The sequence below is a fragment of the Cricetulus griseus genome (genome assembly GCF_003668045.3).
Source record: "Cricetulus griseus strain 17A/GY chromosome 1 unlocalized genomic scaffold, alternate assembly CriGri-PICRH-1.0 chr1_1, whole genome shotgun sequence".
In the NCBI taxonomy this organism is placed as follows: Eukaryota; Metazoa; Chordata; class Mammalia; order Rodentia; family Cricetidae; genus Cricetulus; species Cricetulus griseus.
Genome location: NW_023276807.1, coordinates 95,024,273 through 95,042,599, shown reverse-complemented (window position 1 = coordinate 95,042,599; position 18,327 = coordinate 95,024,273).

Here is an 18,327-nt window from a genome sequence, read left to right as displayed (position 1 = left end):
TCACAGACCTTGAATGAACAATTCTCAACTTTATATTGAGAAACAAAAGACCCAGGATAGCCAAAACAACACTGTATAATAAAAGAACATCAGAGGGCATCACCATCCCCAATTCAAGCTCTATTATAGTGCCATAGTCCTGAAAACAGCTTGGTATTGGCACAAAAATAGGCAAGTAGACCAATGGAATCAAATTGAAAACCCTGATATTAACCCACATACCTAAGAACATCTAATTTTTGACAAAGAAGCCAAAATTATACATTGGAAAAAAAGAAAGCATCTTTAACAATGGTGCTGGCATAATTGGATGCTGGTATGTAGAAGACTGCAGATAGATCCATATCTATCACCAAGAACAAAACTTAAGTCCAAATGGATCAAAGAACTCAACATATATCCAGTCACACTATACCTCTTAGAAGAGAAGGTAGGTGGTACCCTGGAAGAAATTGATAAAAGAGACTGCTTCCTGAACATAACGCCAGTAGCACAGACACTGAGATTGATAATAAATGGAACCTCTTGAAATTGAGAAGCTTCTGTAAGGCATAGGACACAGTGAGCAAGACGAAATGGCAGCCCACGGACTGGGAAAAGATATTTACTAACACCACATCTGACAGAGGGCTGATCTCCAAAATATACAAAGAAAGAACTCCAAAGCACCAAACAATGGCATTAAAAAGTTCGGTACAGAACTATATAGACAATTCTCAATAGAGGAATCTAAAATGGCTGAAAGACACATAAGAAAGTGTTCAACATCCTTAGCCATCAGGGAAATGCAAATCAAAACAACTCTAAGATACCATCTTAAATCTGTTAGAATGGCTAATATCAAAAATAACAATGACAGTTTATGCTGGAGAGGATGTGGAGAAAGGGGAACACTCCTCCACTGCTGGTGGGAGTCCCAACTCATACAGTCACTTTGGAAATCTGTATGGCGATTCCTCAGAAAAATGAGAATCAATCTACCATGAGATCCAGCAATTCCACTTAGTCATATACCCAAAAGATGCACATTCATACAACAAGGACATATTCTAGCTGTGTTCATAGCAGCATTTTTTGTTATAGCCAGAAACTGGAAACAACCTAAATGCCCTTCAACTGGAGTGAATACAGAAAATGTTGGACATTTACACAATGGAGTACTACTCAGAGGAAAAAAAAAAAAAAACAATGGAATCTCAAAATTCTCAGGCAAATGGATAGAACTAGAAGAAACCATCCTGAGTGAGGTAACCCAGTCTCATAAAGACAAAAAAAGTGGTATGTACTCACTCATATATGGATTTTAGATCTAGAGGAAAGAAGTATCTGCCTACAATCCACACCACCAGAGAAGTTAGGAAAGAAGGAGGACCTTAAGAAAGACACACATGGTCCCCCTAGAATGGGAAAGGGACAAGATCTCCTAAGCTAATGGGAATCATGGGGGGAGGGGAGAGGGGGTTAGAAGAAAGAGAATGGGAGAAGGGGAGGGCATTGGAGGACAAGAGGGAGCACAAAGATCTAATCAGGGCAGGAACCTTCATTGTCCTGACACACTTTCATCACATGTATAGGTCTTCTGGTCTTCTACTCACAAGTGTATTGTATTAAGTTTATCTTTCTGAACAATAGCCACAGCATAAATAATTACATTTGTATTGTCCTTTGCTCAAATGAGTTCATATCCTGGCTTCTTCGTGGTTATTTCTTTTGTTTTAATAAATTTACAAACAGCTACAAATATTCAGTGGCCACAGTTTGATAAATACAGAGCTAGATATATGCCTACGCTACTATTACCACAATAGAAGGTATAGGTGCATTACAAGACTTCATGATTCCCAAGGCTTCCTGCTTTGTTTATTTTTTCCTGTCATAAGAAAATCAATCAGAAAACGTACCCTTTAAAAACCTTTGGAGTAAAGAGTACCATTTTGTGAATTATAGGAACTGTGTTGTATAGTATAAGCTCCTTTTAATTCTGAGGGTTTATCAGAAGGTAGAATGAGTCTCAGTGATACTACCCTTGCCTGCCTATACAATGTTCTGGTCTCAATTATCATGACTAGAGAAAAACCTAAGCAATTAATAATGTAACATTTTCTTCCTAAAAGGAAGATTACTCTGGGCAATGTTTGTCAAACTATGGTATGAATATACAAAAGAAATATTAACATATTTCAATTTTTTATTTCAAAGATTTCTAAAAAAATTCAACAAAATTACATAAAATATTCAATGCTATAATAAATTGACATATATAATGTAACACAAAATCAAAATGAATTGTAGGCCAGTATTGAAAATTCACAGCTATATGGACCATTAGTAAAAGTAGAATACTTCTAATTTCTTGACACAATGATGGAGATCTCAGAATTGCTTTATGAGGCCACTGCTCAACTGCAATGACAGAGCATTCATCTTCCCACAGCAAAATAAATCATATCTTCTTATCATTAGCTTTGTAGACTAAAGAAAAAATTGTAGCTCATTTCATATATAATTATCAATTTAAAGACAATCATTAAATATTTTATTATTTTAAATTAAAAAAAACTTTCATCACTTCATCTTGCTTATGAAATGTAACTTTGTTCTCTTTTTATTTTACTTATAAGAATGATATTTAATTACAAATTATCATTTCTATATTATATATTTCTATATTGAGAGCTGAAAGAACACATGAGTAATTACTGCTGAATCACTGGGGTTGCACTAGGTTTTTCGGTTAAAAATAAGTTCTGAAACCTATGAGAAGATGCTTATCTATCTTCTTTCTTTTAATCTTTCTTTGTAGATGGGCCTCATTTATCTGCATTTAAGTTATGTTATTTTGACTAGATTTTGGACCCTTGAATTACCTCATTAAATATAGGTAATTAAGATACTAAAATGTTAAAATACCCATTTCAAGGAAGACTCTCTGGAGAGTGCAGTGCATATTAAATTTTACTTGGTATCATTGAATCACATGGTTCCTTTGTATATAGTTAAAGTAATTCTAATTCTTAAAAAGGAATTTGTGTATGTTATAGACAAAACAGTCATACAACACAGCTGCATTGTCATGATCAATTTTTGTGTCATATAAACACACTGCATCAAACATACAAACAATGGTGGAGGGCCATACAACAGAGAATCATGTAACCCACACCCTACTTTTCCCCCAAACAGAATCATAACACTGCTCATGCCAAAGAAGCTTTCCTGATGCAAACAGAAATTCGTCATTTTGAGAACCCAAAGAACACGTGAGTAATTATTGCTGAACCATTGGATTTGCATCAGCCAAAGCAACCCCTCACAGGATCTCTAATACCAGCAATGGGTCTTCCTGGTTTTAAATTTCATGGGCATGCATCTTGGGCTGTCTTCTTTCACTCAAATCTTTGTGGGAATGGTGTAGGTAAAAGAATGAAACTGTACTTGCAAATGTCTTGTTGCTTTAGTGTTACACAATGTAAACAAACTACAGGCTTCTTAATCTTTACATGGAGACATTCTTTGGTGTTTTCCAATTATGTGATCACCTGCATGTGAGTGAGCATATCTATGCACAGGATTGGAAGGAAGCAGCTGGAATATAGAATGTGAATATATTCAGTAAATATAGACACTGTCCTTTTACCAGCAAAACTGCTACTTTCAGCTCCCAAGAACTATTCTTTGGTTGTAGGTAGCATTTTCCTGAGCACTAGCACAACTGATAAGTTGCATGCTTATTAAGAAATTGGATACTGACTTAATGAAGTGCTAATTCAAAACATTTGTCTATTTTAATGCAGTTCAATTTGTTTACCTTATTGATTTGGTAGAGCTTTTTACATATTTTGGAGATATTTCCTTTGCAGGATATGAATGTAGTGAGTCATCATTACTAACAGATAATGTTTGAACATTTATTTACTAATTAAATGTACTTGTAGTGTAAGTAATCAACATTAGTTAAACTTTTGTAAATATTTGCATTTATGCACATAAAGGTGAGACTTTTGATCCAGCATTTTGACATACAGAGTTCTAGCTGAGTTTAAACAAGTTTCAGCTGCAGAGGTAGACACAAAATGGTTAGGTTAGGGAGCCATGCAGTGTAGTATGAGCACCAACAGATTTGGTTTGCTTTTTCTGTTGCTGTGATCAAACATCTTCCCAGAAGGAACTTGGGAGAGGAGAATAAAGCATTTAATTATCTTATCTCAGAGGACATAGCCCATCACTGAAGGAAGTCAGAGCAGGAACTGGAGCAGACATCATGGGGGAGATCTGCTGGAGGACAGCATGGCTCAGTATCAGGGCCACACTTAGCTTTCTTCTACAGCCCAGGCCACCTGACTATGGATGGTGCATCCCACAGTCTGCTGGGCCTTCCCTTGGCAATCTTCCCAAGTGACTCAAGGTGATCACAGGTTAATAATAAAAACTAAATAGAACAGGGCCTCACTGAAAAGATATTAACCAAACTCTGACACTGTTCAATGAAGGGGCTTCTACTCAGTCACATAAAATAGAAATGGTATTGATCTTTAAAATTAAGTTTATAATCACATGATGTTACACACACACACACACACACACACACACACACACACACACACACACACACACACCAATTTTTTGTGAAGGCTTTACAGAACAAAAGCAATTTGATTGGAAATAGCTGATCAGACTTTCAGATTGAGTCTCACAATAACCCTGTTCTTAATGGGATCTTGTTGGTTTGTAAAGCTTTTTTTGTTGACTTTGTTGGGACAGGGTTTCATTATACATTCCAGGTTACCTTCAAATTCACTATGCTTTTCAGGTTGCCATCGAACCCACAGTAATCTTCCTGTCTAGCTTCCTGAATGATGGTTTACAGTCATATATTACCATGGACCTCTTTTTAATATAACTTCTAATAGCTTAGGACATTATATAACACAGGTACACACACACACACACACACACACACACACACACACACACACACACACCAGTATTTTGTGACATGTTTGAAAAGAATCTTTGCTTTTGAAAGTAAGTGCTAGGGCATGGCTGTTCATTTAATTCAGTGATTTGGTGATTTAATCAAAGCTTTAAGGTTCTTTCAACTTTTCTTAGCTGTATTTAGACCACTCTTCTGTGGTTGAATATGATTCCACCATTCTAGCTGTGAGACTCAGATGAACTCTCCTAGGTGATTGTTTTGTGACATTGTCCCACTCCTGGTTTTTGTCAAGGAGCCAATCCTTAAAGTGCCTTAGAAGACTATTTTTTCCTCTGTCAAATGACTTTGACTTGACACAACCCTTTCCCTAAATCTGTACTTTACATCCATAATGCAAGTCATTGAATCTGTGGCCTGCCCTGGACAACAGTGGAATACAGTGCCGTTATTAACATCTTAAGTGATAGATGATGTAACAAACCATGGCCCTTTCCCCATCACTGCTTTTGCTGATTTTATGACAGCAGTCAGTGCACATCCTTCTAGGTATCCTGAGGACTATCTGAGGCTGTGAGAGCAAAGAAATTTTACTGCAGCATTTTGAGTTGTTCTTGACCGTCCCATTGTACTTTATGTGTGGCAAAGACTTCCAGAGGTGGCTTGAAGCGTGCTATTATAATTGACTTCTTGACTCAGCATAAGTGGCAAAAACTCCACAGCTCTTTTAAGAGACCCTGCTACCAATTGAATGGTGCACATGAGCATATGGCAGCATCAATGACCACATCTCCAAGCAGGCAGCATAAACCGAGCCAGTGATCACAATATCCAGTGCTGGTGGTAAACTTACCACTCCTATGTTGGAAAGCCAGGACCTAAAACAGCCACTTTAAGCCTAGCAATGCTGTTTAGCAGATAAAAGACTCATGGACAGAAAAAGATAGAGATATACAGTAAAGACAGATTCAGATGAAGAAAACACTATAAAGAGTTTACAGTATGTTTAAAATATATAGAGGCTTGGGAGAGAAAAGAAATAGGATAAAGTGGTTAAAAAAGAAATAGAGTAGCAGGGTGTGGTGGCGCATGCCTTTAATCCCAGCACTAGGGAGGCAGAGGCAGGCAGATCTCTGTGAGTTCAAAGCAAGCCTATTCTACAAGAACTAGTTGCAGGACAGGTGCCAAAGTTACAAAGGTAAACCCTACCTTACAATTCCCATCAAAATCCCAATACAATTCTTCACAGACCTTGAAAGAACAATTCTCAACTTTATATGGAGAAACAAAATACTCAGGATAACGAAAACATCCCTGTACAATAAAGGAATTTCTGGAGGCATCACCATCCCTGACTTCAAGCTCTATTACAGAGCTATAATCCTGAAAACAGCTTGGTATTGGCACAAAAATAGACATGTAGACCAATCAAATAGAGTTGAAAACCCTGATATTAACCCATGCACTTATAAACATCTGATTTTTGATAAACAATCCAAATTTATATGAAGGAACAAAGAGAACATCTTCAACAAATGGTGCTGGCATAACTGGTTGCAGACATGTAGAAGACGGCAGTTAGAACCAAGCCTATCACCTTGCATAAAACTTAAGTCAAAATGGATCAAAGATCTCAACATAAATCCAGCTACACTGAAACTATTAGAAGACAAAGTGGGAAATACCCTCGAATTAATTGGTATAGGAGACTGCTTCCTGAACATTACACCAGTAGCACAGACACAGAGGTCAAGAATTGATAAATGGGACCTCCTGAAACTAATAAGCTTCAGTAAGACAAAGGAGACAGTCAGCAAGACAAAAGGAAGCCCACAGACTGGGAAAAGATATTTACCAACCCCACATCTGACAGAGGGCTGATCTCCAAAATATACAAAGAAGCTAGTCTCCCAAATACCAACCAATCCAATTAAAAAGTTAGTACAGAACTAAATAGACAATTCTCAGTAGAGGAATCTAAAATGGCTGAAAGATACATAAGAAAGTGTTCAACATCCTTAGCCATCAGGGAAATGCAAATCAAAACAACTCTGAGATACCATCTTACTACTGTCAGAATGGCTAAATAAAAAACACCAATGACAGTTCATGTTGGAGAGGATGTGAAGAAAGGGGAACACTTCTCCACTGCTGGTGGGAGTGCCAACTTGTACAGCCACTTTGGAAATCAGTATGGTGACTCCTCAAAAAAATGGGAATCAGTCTACCACAAGATCCAGCAATTCCACTCTTAGGCATATACCCAAAAGAAGCACATTCATACAACAAGGACATCTGTTCAACCATGTTCATAGCAGCACTATTTGTAATAGCCAGAAACTGGAAGCAGCCTAGATGCCCCTCAACTGAAGAATGGATAGAGAAAATGTGGTACATTTACACAATGGAGTACTACTCAGCATAAAAAAAGCAATAGAATCTTGAAATTCACAGGCAAATGGATGGATCTAGAAGAGACCATTCTGAGTGAGGTAACCCAATCACAAAAAGACAAACATGGTATGTACTCACTCATATGTGGATTTTAGACTTAGAGTAAGGGTTGCCAGCCTACAATCCATAATGCCAAAGAAGCTAATAAACTAGGAGACATACATGTGAATGTATGAGAAACATACATGGTCCCCTGGAGAAAGGAGAGGGTCACGATTTGCTGAACAAATTGGGAGCATGGGAAGAGGGGCAAAGGAGATAGGAAAATGAGAAAGGAGAAGAAGAGGGATGCAGAAGACATGAGGGAGCAGAAAGTTTGCATCAGGAGAAGAATAGATCATAACAAGAATGGAGATATCATAATAGAGGGAGAAATTTTTGGTTTACAGAGAAATCAGGCACTAGGAAATGTCTGGAGATCTACAAAGATGACACCAGCTAACAATCTAAGCAACGGAGGAGAGGCTACCTTAAATGCCCTCCCCTGATTATGAGATTGATGACTGACTTATATGGCCTCCTATAGCCTTTATCCAGCAGCTGGTGGAAGTAGAAACAGACACCCACAACTAATCACCAAACTGAAATGGAACCCAGATGCACAGAAGGACGAGTAAAGAGCACAGGGATCCAGATCAGGCTGGTGAACCCCACAGAAACAGCTTACCTGAACATCTGGGAACTCTTACTCCCCAGACTGATAGCTAAATACCAGCATGGAACTGATCCAGACCCCATGAACATGGGTTTCTGTGAGAAAACCTCAGAAATCTATGGGTCCTCCTGTAGTTCAGTATAGGTGTGGACTTTGGGAGCCCATTCCATATAGAGGAATACTCCCTGAGCCAAGACACGTGAGAGTGGGCATAGGCCCTATCCCAAAGGATACAATAGACACTGATGATACCCTATGGAAGGCCTCACCATCCTGTGGTAGCAGAAAGGATATGTGATATATAGGGTTTTAGTTTTGGGGGAGGCTGTAGGGGAGGACCAGTGGGAAAAGGGAACTGGGATTGCCATGTAAAACAATCCTGTTTCTAATTCAAATAAAAAAGTTGGAAAAAAACCAAAAAAGGAAAAAAAATAAAAGTAAAAGAAATAGAGTGAAAAAAGAAAGGGCCATATAAAAATGGAAAATACACAGAGAGTCTGGATACTGTATGTTATTGTGTTGTCTTTGAATTGTTTGGTTGCTGAGGAAAGAACAACAGCTTCTAAAAGACATTTGATTATAAATATTGCTGAGTTAATCCAATTTATATATTTTGAAAATGCTTTGACTTCAAAATTTAAGTCTAAGGACAGGTTACTTTGGAAAAGAGGTTATGTTTTTGTTTCCATAGAAAATGAAAAGCTGACGATTCCTTCAGAACTAACATGGTTTGATTAAGAAACACCCACTGAAAGCGAGGGAGAAGGGAACTGGGATCGTCATGTAATTCAATCTTGTTTGTAATTCAAATATATAAAAAATAAAAAACAAATAAGAAAGTCCCCCTGAAACAGAGGCCCAGGTGGACCAACATCCAAAAACATCTGAGACTACTACAGCCAGGATTTGGCCAGGTTTCTGAGTTTTCTAAGAATCCCCATGGCATTGACAGTGCCCCCACAGATTAGGAAGCAGTTTGGAGAGAATTGTGCCCAAATTCACAAATATTGTTTATAAATGTTTTTTTTCCTTTAAATGGGATTGTTATAATGGTTAATGAACACAGTCAATCTCTTTCTGAAGGAAAAAGGGGGAATATGTTATATAAATGAATACTTTGTATTGGTATGGATTTTGATTTATTGATACAAATTTAAGGTCAATTTGTTATAGGTATATTTCTCCTCTTGTTTAGATGTTGTTTTTTAAAATATATAATTAAGTAGAGATTGTAGTCATCTATAAGAGTCAAAACTTATGTTAGTTAGATTTTCTAGATATACAGAGATATATTTCAAATGGATAGATATTTTTCAAACCTTTCAAAGAGAAGATGGCATTTAAAATGGTTTAGGTTTTTTCCTGACAGTGAGACACAACTGCTCCTTGCAACACCAATTACCTCAGAGTGGAAGATGAATATCAAAGAAACTAGTTATGGAGTTTGTCTTTGACATAACACGGCTAGCCATTTGGGCAAGAAACTGCTCTTGCCTGGACAGTTTGACCTATGTTGTATAAACTGGACATGCAGGACCCACAGGAAAGTGACTGCTGAACTTGAAAAAACAAGATGGCACAGTCCTGAAGGTTCCTGCTTCATGGAAGAGTCTCCAGACATTCAGCAGGACACAGATAAAAATGATTGACAAACTGCCAATATAGATGGACAGTTTCAGATTTCCTGCTTCACTGAGAAGTCTGCCAGGCACACTGTGGCCTGAGGGCTGAAGATGAATGCTCCAACATTACAGAAGAACTTTGTATTTGTATAACTGTCTAGGCAGTGAGAATTCTCTGTCAATTCTTGAGTTTATATATTATCCTTCTATGGTCTTTCATGGAGTTGAAGACAGATAATCATGGCTATAGTTTTCATTAGTTATGATAAAATATGTTACATATAAAACTTTAGAATCACAAAGATAGGATAGATGACAATATTTACTTTAAATTTTGCCAAATGTTAATAGACTATATTTTTAACTACAGTTCTCACTTGATCACTGTTTTGTTATATATAATTTTACTATGTTAAAGTTAAGCCTTTCTTTTTATTTAGACAGAAAATAGAAGATTATGGGGTATGTTCTTCTGTATATATGTTTCTTTTAATGAATAAAACACCATTTGGCCAATAGAGGCAGAAAGATAGGAGGGACTAGGAGACAAGGAGAATTCTGTGAAAGGTAGGCAGAAAGAGGCCAGAAAAGGATGTCATGTAGCTAAGAAAGGAGTAACAGGTCCAGACCCTTCTCCAGTAAGCCAAGACCATGTGGTAATACATAGATTTATAGAAATCAGTTAATAATTAAGACAGAGATAGCCAATAAGAAGCCCTAATTTTCTGTGTGCTTATTTTGGGCAAAGCAGCTGTGGGCTAGGTAGGAAAGAAACTCTATCAACATGTGCCTGAACTGCAGAGCCATCACTCTTTATAAAATACATCCTATTTACAGGCAACATTTCTAATTGTTAGTTGAGCTAAATGGTAAATAAAGATAAATTTTTGCATGGGGTGAAGGAGTCTTATTATTTTGGCTAATAGGAAAAGACTTAATCATTTTGATGAATGCATAATAAGTAACTTGCCAAAAGGCTCACTGTATTTCTCTTCTCAGCACTCTTCTTTACTTCAACAGGACAGAGGTACTGAGTACTTTGCAGATCTAGAATTGGAAATCAGATTAGAAAATGAAGTATAACACTAATATAAAGTTTATAGATACAGTTTGTAGTGAGTTTCTAAAAAATTTCCACCTTAAGCCAGGTGCAGATATGAGATTGGAGTCCTAGCTGTGGGAAGATTGCTGGAGGATAAGGTTTTTAAAAATCTTTTTTTTTTCCTAAAACAGTTCTTAGTCTATAGATCGAATGTCCTCCAAGTCTCAAGTTTATAGACCAGAATGGCTTCCTAGTTTCAACCCGCCTTTCTTAGCCTTAGTGGAACTGGATTATAATAGGTCTGGACCACTGTGCCAGACCAAGTTCTAGTGTTTAATTCCAGTCTAAGCCACATATTAATTTCCATCTTGAAAACCACAATATCCCCTCATGATTTATTATGAGTGTTATCTATGTCTTCTAAATAGATATCCAGTCACCTGAAATATTTTTTCATATGTGGTGTGAAACAGGGATTATGCCTTGCCTCTCAGTGTGTGAATGTTCAACTTTTCCAGCACAATTTACTAAAAAGAACATCTGTGAAGTTAATATTATCAACTTGATTGGCTTTGATATCAACTGAGAGACAAGCCTCTGTACATACCTGTGAGGAATTTTCTTGACCAAGTTATCGGTGGTAATAAAAACAACAACAAAAAACTATTCTAAGCTTGCATGACACCCTCCAGCAGCAGCCCAGATGAAAAGAAGCAAGAAGGGGAATCTTTGCTCCCCTAACTTCATGTCTTGCTGGTGAGTTTCTTTACTGTTTGCAAGTCCATCTACTTAGTTGCTACCATGACTTTTGCTGGAGATGATGTGTTACTTTGCTGATCCTAGAAACCTGCATAATGTTATTGGCTGTCAACTTGACAGAATCACCAAGAAGATAGGCCTACATGTATGCACATGAGGGGTTACCTTGATTATATTAATTGAGGTGGAAAGATCTACTCACTGTGGATAGCATTTTAGGGGGCAGATCCTGGACTTTGTAACACTAAGATAAGGGCCTTCGCAGGAACATCCACTGTGGTCTGCTCCTGATGTGGATGTGATTTCTATTGTCATATTCTGATGGTGCATGTGGTGTGTGCTGTCTGTTCCTGATGGCAGATGTAGTGTCTGCTGTCTGCTCCTGATGATGGATGTGGTATCTGGTGTCTGTTCCTGATGGTGGATGTGGTGTCTGCTGTCTGTTCCTGATGGTGGATGTGGTGTCTGCTGTCATCTCCTGATGGTGGGTGTGATGCCTGCTGTCTGTTCCTGATGGTGGGTGTGATGTCTGCTGTCATCTCCCGATGGTGAATTTGATGTCTGCTGTCTTTTCCTGATGGTGGGTGTGATGTCTCCTGTCTGCTCCTGATGACAGATGTGGTGTCTGGTGTCTGGTGTCTGTTTCTGATAGTGGATATGGTGCCTACTCTCTGCTCCTGATGGTGGGTGTGATGTCTGTTGTCATCTCCTGATGGTGAATGTGATGTGACCAGTTGCTTCCTCTGACTTCCCCGCTGTTATGCACTATATCTTCACACTGTGGGACAGCCAGATTCCTTTCTTGAGTTTCTTTTGTGAGGACATTTATCACAGAAAAGGAAAACAAACTCAGGCACCACCAAGTCTCAATGATGCTTCAATATTACAGATGTCAGTAATCCTGAAACCATATGTATATGAGTCTGGTTCTAGACTCTACTTGCTATTCACAAGCTTGTCAGTTTGCATATGAACATCACACTGAATACCTGTGGACTTGCTTTGCAGTTCGTGCCTGACTCTGAACCCTCCAACTTTGCTCTTCCCTCCATATTGCTCCTAGATCATATTGTATTTATCTATGTATAGGAATGCACTTGACATGGTTTTAGCCTCTTATTACTATACAACTTAAAGATTTTTAGAGAATGTTATAATTAAAAAGTATTGAGGCTGGACATGCTACACAATTAGCCAGCGGTGCTGGGCTCCATCTTCAGAGCCACAAACTAATTATATATTCATGTTTATATACATTTATACAAATGCCAAATATATAAACACAAAATATGTATATATTTATACAAATACAAAATATATTTATACAAATACATAAATATCATTTTATACATGATAATATATAAACTTCATATACTTATTCTTCTGGATTTAATTTTTCTGTGTTCTGGTTTATGATGTTTCAGTGTGTAGAATTTGTATGTGGCTTTTTAGGGTCATTCTAAGGTGCTTCATATTGTCTGACCACATCAAGTGATATTTTATAACTTCTACCTTCCATGTGCTGCTTATGAGTTAAAATAAACTACTTTTTTTGTAAAAATATTGTCCTGGACTCATGATGCTGCAATTTCATGTTTTAAATTTCCAGGACATTTGGATTCTTTTGGACATTGTCACATAACCTGTAATTGTTTTATTTACCAATCCTTGTATGCCTTTTCCTTATTTCTCTTGGTCCTGTTCCAGGTTGGGACCTCTAGTGTACTGTGTTACTTCCATATTGAAAGTGACTGTCATTGTGTGAGTCACAGAAATAATTGTCACCATGTCACCATAAAGCCTGAGAGAAGGGTAGCCATTGGCCTAGTAAGCAAACTACAGGATGCAGTCTCTAATTCAAATAGCCAGGAGTTTATACACTGCATCTTTGTTGGATTCTGTCACCCGATTTTCATGGATCTAAAATATATTTATAGGCAATATTAGTTCTCTATTGTTGCTCCTGGGGGTCGGGGCCTTTAATATGTGTTTCTTGGCATTTCTGAGAAGATGGTTGTCCTTTTGGTGACTTTATGTTGATTTTCATCTCTTTATGCAGTGCCATCCCAGAAAAAAATGATAAATAAAATAAACCAGATGCTTATGTCCTGCTGTCAGCGCTGGTATATTAAACATCCTCTGAATTCTGCCTCTCTGCAGCCTGTGCAGGAAGGACCTTTAGCCCCACATTTGAAACTCAGGATCAACACAGACCCCTAGGGTAAGAACAGATGAGAGGCCATTCCATTGCATTGCCTTGCTAGGCTGCTCTCTCCTCTAGAGAATGAGCTGTCCAGTTTGATTTGCTCCACTATTCTCCACTGGTTTCAAGCCAATGATCTCTTCATGTTACCAGAATTTTCCTGTAGTAGCTGTGAAAATTCTGTCTACAGTTAAATGCTGTCTTCAAAAGGGACAAGGGGAAAGAAATATCTCTATTTAAATTAACTTATTTCAGACACTCTACTAAACGATCAAATAGATTAGAGAAAGTGTCTCTAGGATTTTATAACAATTCTAAAGCAATCATCATAAAATCTTATTTCAGATATTTAAATTGATTCGTGCACTTTCTGCATGATGACAGAGCTATATGTGGCACATTTGAGCACAGGAAATTGGAGAATGAGTGTGATGGTCTGTGTTTTCTGTGTATTTCTGGTTTTCTGTGGAGTTGCTATTCCTCTTCTCCTGCTTCGGCACTATTATAGGTCTATGAATACAATATACTGTTTTCATTTCTCTATGGCTGTGCACTATATAAAATATACCCTTCTGAAAGTGATTAATTAAATGTATATCACCTTTCTTCTGCTGGCCATAATTATAGAATCATGACTAGATATTGAAAATAAATCACAGAACTTCCTTCTGCCTCAAGGCTTGCATCTAAGCTCTCTGTGAAGAGATGGGAGCTGTGAGTGGGGATCCCAGGAGAGCATTAGTATTGTCTTATCTCAAAGGCTCTGAGGACTTCCTGATGGCAATCTGCTGATGAGGGTCAACACATAGGGTACCAGACACAGTGATTTCTGGGAGAACATAGAATGCTGAAATATGGAAAAATTTAATAGCCATCAAAATTTGAACCATGCAGCATTTTGAATACAGTGTTTTATATACAACTGTATCTATTGACTCAGCACTAAAGCTCTAAAATTTCAATGAAGGGAAAAAAGAAGTGGTTGGTAACATCAACCACTGTTACAATGCATTCCGTATTACACTATAATGATAAGGGAAGATGTGTTATCAGCAATGTAGCTTCCCTTTACTTACACATTAATATACTTCTGTTAATTACAAAGAAAAGAAAGAAATACCAGATGTGACAGATGAAAATTAATCTTATTTGTTTTTTTTATGCATTGGGGGCAGTCTATTGCCTCCACTCCTCAGTCTTGAAAGTGTATGTTTCCTTCAACTTTACCTCCACTCAGTCCATAGGAACTGTTCTCAGCTACCTGAAGACTGCTGTCCTCAGTGTCGCTGAACCAACTAAAGACAATAAGAGCCTCAGTCTGACCTCACACATCCCTAGCTACAGCTTCTAAGCCAGTGTCATTTCAAGGGATATCAACACAGTAGCCAAGTTCACTGGAGCCTGGGCTGCCACCATTGGTGTGGCCAGTACAGGGCAGGGTGTTCAAACTGTGTTTGGGAGTCATATATTTGTTAATGCTAGGAACCCTTTCCTAAATCAAGAGTTCTATATGATTTTTATACTCCCCATTGTGGCCCTTCTCAGCCTCTTTGTCATGTGAAGCAGCATCCCCACCTGCCATAGTTCTTTTTCTTGTGTCTCCTCTGCCTGTGTGATCTTTTGTTTTTACCTCTATAGCAAGTATTAAGAGTTTTTCACTGTCCCACAAGCCAGCTCCCAAATCATGATATGGAGACTATTAATTATGAAAGTTTGGATGATAGCTTAGGCTTGCTTCTAGCTAGTTCTTATAACTTAACCCACTTCTATTAATTTACATTCTGCCATGTTAGGCATCTTGTGGCTTTCCTCTCCTCCTGCATATCCTGCTTGTTCTGCATCTCCTGGTGTCTCTGTCTTCTTCTTCCTAGCATCCTCTCTCTCCTGAAATTCCTGCTAGCTATTGGTCACTCAGCTTTTTATTAAGCCAATCTGAGTGGCACATCTTTACAGTGTACAAAAAGATTATTACACAAGTAAGTGGTTGATTAGGGGTTTGCCAAGGAAAAGACAGATAACTACCATATTAGTGTTCATAAAATGACGTATACTCAACAGATGCAAAATTTATAGAATCTCTACACAGAGAAGTAAGAGCACTAAGTGTAGTTAGTGGTAAAATGGAGGCTTAGTATGTTACCCTAAGTATTTGATGCTGCTTAAGCATGAACACATGAGTTTGACTTCAATTGCATGTATTCAGTCTTTAGTCTGTTTGCCATGGCCTGTCTGAGACATTGCATGTCTCAGCCCCAAGCCATGGAAGCCATGAGGTTCAGCCTGAGTGGGAGAGCATGGACTTGGAAACTCCTAGCAACCCGACGTCGATAAAGACCAAACATAGGCATCTTGTCATCTTTAGAGAACTCTCATTTCCATCTTGCAAAACTGGAGTCTCTTCTTTATTTGGCATCTTCCTGGCTGTTTTCTAACCATGCTTCCAAGGTCACAAGGCCATTTCTGCCTCCTTCAGTTCATTCCTGTCTGCTAGATCTCTGCTAACTCTGTCTGTGTCCTTACTTGTTACTTACACACCTCTCCCTCAGCCCAGGTGCAGGCCTATTCAAATGCCTAGTCCTGTAGAGATGCAAACTAGGAGGCATTCTACACTGAGGCCATGCTATACAATAGCAGACTTGCTTGCTTCTGCAATACAATTGTGGGCCTGAGCTCCTGGGAGCTCCTGTTTACTGAAACCAGAGGATGGACCTTAAGACATTCCTTAATGGAACTTTCTTGGTCCCCAACATTTGTTCTCTCGTTATTTATCATGGACAAAACTCATTGAGCACTTTGATACTGAACCTTACATATGCACTGTATTCAGCTTATTTGGTTTAATTTATGAATACAGCTCTCTGGAACATGTAAGCAGTTGTATTGCCTTATAATCTATTCTATAACCTGCATGGTTTTATCTTTACATAGCTCTATCTTTCTATAGGTCATAGGAGTAGAATGATTGCAGGATCTCATCACAAAGAAAGTGGTAGAAGTGCTGAGGCAATAAGGCTCTGTGTATTAGAAACATGGCTATTTGAATATTTTGAATAGAAGTAATATGAATTGAAAAAATGAACTAAGGATCACTTTTAGCAAGACCCCAGAAAGGCAGGCATTAGACAGGCCAATACTGCATAATCATGAGTTTTGTTCCTCCTCAACAAGGGACATGTTTCTTTGTGAGAACTCTGAACCAGCTGAGAATAGATTAACTGGACATTTCACCCCATCACCGACCTTCCCCTAGTGGTTTAGACCACTTTAGCTGTGCCACATGAACCAATGCTTGTGTCCCATCTCAAATTCTCACACAGAAAGAAATTAACTGGCAGGAAAAGTGAGTCAAATTCTTGCAAAGGTAATCTAGGATTCACAAAAAAGCATGGAAGTCACAAGAAGAATCATCAAGGAAAAGCAATCCAAATCATCTTTCTACTTCTATGTAATGTCCACAGTTAATAAGACACAAGTACATTTTAGTGTCTATTTTTATTTATAAAGTTTTAAAAATGTACCTTTTTAAAAATGGACAGGATGGTATGTATTCATAAAACACAGTATGACATTTTGAAAATCAAATGGTACCCAACTTATGATGTTATGATTCATCTAATTTTCAACCTTGAAATGGTGAGAGTGATTTCAAGTGTAGTGATGCAGGGTAGCATTCTCTACCATAATGCTGGACATGGGCAGGCAACTACAGTTACAAGTCAGTCACATGATCATGGAGAGATTAATCTATACTCTGTAGAGTGCACTGATCATTCAACAGCGATGTGAATTGTATTAGCTGCATTCAGTACAATTTCCACATGATGTCTTCAACTTATAATGGGCTTATCCAGATACAACCCACTGTCAGCTGAGAAGCAAGTGTATATAATTCAAGTAACCCATTGAAAAGTATTGTCTGTTTATTTACACTACATAATAATCTTGAAAAATTCTAAAATGGCAAGAAAATTGTGTGGAATGGCTATATTCTAATTGGCAAATCTTGAATAGTCTATATGATAGAGACCCAGTGACATTGCATGGCATTAGGTACACAAGTGAACGGAGGATCAGAAGGCAGATGACTGTCACCAGACAGAAAGAAACCAATGAGGACTCTCTATGAAATCTTTCAAATTAACCCCAAATATGGTGGCAGGAACTATAAGAGACACACAGAAAACAGGTCATCCTCTTCATTTCTGTTTGTCTTCTTTTGTAAGATCTAGCCAAAAGCAACTTGGCAGGGAAAGGGTTTATGTCAGTTTCTAGGTCCATTTTCCAGGGAAGCAAAAAAAAAAAAAAAAAAAAAAAAAAAAAAAGGTATTTAAGAGCTTGAAGCAGAAAGCACACAGGAGCATGGCTTACTATATTGCCACCAGACTCATGTTTCAGACCTTTCTTTGGCAGCATAGGCTTACCTGCTTAGAGATGGTATTATCAACAATAGGCTGGGCTCTCCTACATCAATTAGAAATGGAGAAAGTTTCCCCCCAAATTCACTAATGCAATGCCTCACTAGATGGTCCTGCTTCCCAGAAGACACTATATTATGGCATGATGACAATCAAAACCAGTCATTACACTCTAGCCACTGGTACTTAGTGAATTTTACATGTGCAGACACTTGTGTACTTTACTTTTGGGTTTGTGTTGAAA